Genomic DNA, 1,312 nt, shown 5'->3' on the forward strand with positions numbered 1-1,312 from the left:
GCCCGGCTAATTTTGGTATTTTTAGTAGAGACCGGATTTCACTACTTTGGGCCAGGCTGGTCTCAAACTCCGGACCTCAGGGTGATCTGCCTGCCTTGGCTTCCCAAAGTGCTGGGATTACAGGTGTGAGCAACCGTGCCTGGCCCAGCATCTATTTCAGATACCCTTACCCACTCCAGTTAGGAAACTACTGCTCATAAAAGTGGGGATGGGGGTTGAATATTTCAGTCCCAGCCCTCCACATTCCCAGGATTCCCCTCAGCCCCAAGGCCTCTGAGGCTAGGGATCTTTTTAGCTATGCATGCCTGTCTTGGTGTCAGGCTGCTTGGGATGTTGGGCTGGGGGCCTTTGAAGTGCCTAGGGCCTAGGAATTTTCAAAGGCTTATGAGCCATTATAAATCTCAGAAATAAAATAGAAATAAATTATGGATTCCAAAATGCTAAAACAAAACTGCAAACTAATAAGTATTCAGCAAATACCTATACAAATCAATACCTATACAGATCAATGCCAATGATAATAGCTACAGTAAAGTGTATTCAATAAATTCATTCATTTAACCCTGACAACAACTCTATGAGATATATAAAGTACCAGCCTCATCCTAATTTTATGGATGAGGAAACTGAGGCATAGAGAACTTTAGGAATTTGTCCAATGTCTCATAGATGGTAATAGTGGTGCTGGGATTTGTTTGTTTGAGACAGGGGCTTGCCTTGTTGCTAGGCTGGGAGTGCAGGGACGCAATCCGTGCTCAGTGCAGTCTTGATCTCCCAGGCTCAAGTGGTCCTCTCACCTCAGCGCCTCCCTCCCAACCCCCAGTAGCTAGGACTACAGATATGTGTGACTGTGCCCGAGTAATTTTTTAATTTTTGTGGAGACCCCTGGGGTCTCACTATATTGCCCAGGCTGGTCTCAAACTCCTGGGTTCAAATGATCCACCTGCCTTGGCTCCCAAAGTGCTGGGATTACAAATATGAGCCACCCCACTCCTCTGGTGCTGGAATTTGAACCAGGGCAGTCTGACTCCAAAGGCTTGCTTGACTAAAACTCAGCTTTAATATAATGGTACAGGCCAGGTGTGGTGGTGGCTTGTGCTTGTAATCTCAACACTTTGGGAGTCCAATCCTTTGGGAAGAATTGCTTGAAGCCAGGAGGTCAAGACCAGCCTGGGTAACATAGCAAGACCCCTGTCACTGCAAAAAAGAAAATTAAAGTTAACCGGGTGTGTTGGCACATGCCTGTAGCACATCAGGTACATCCCTGTAGTACTCAGGAGGCAGAGGCAAGAGGATCACTTGAGCCCAGGAG

Source organism: Mandrillus leucophaeus, unplaced genomic scaffold (genome assembly GCF_000951045.1).
Source record: "Mandrillus leucophaeus isolate KB7577 unplaced genomic scaffold, Mleu.le_1.0 Scaffold74, whole genome shotgun sequence".
In the NCBI taxonomy this organism is placed as follows: Eukaryota; Metazoa; Chordata; class Mammalia; order Primates; family Cercopithecidae; genus Mandrillus; species Mandrillus leucophaeus.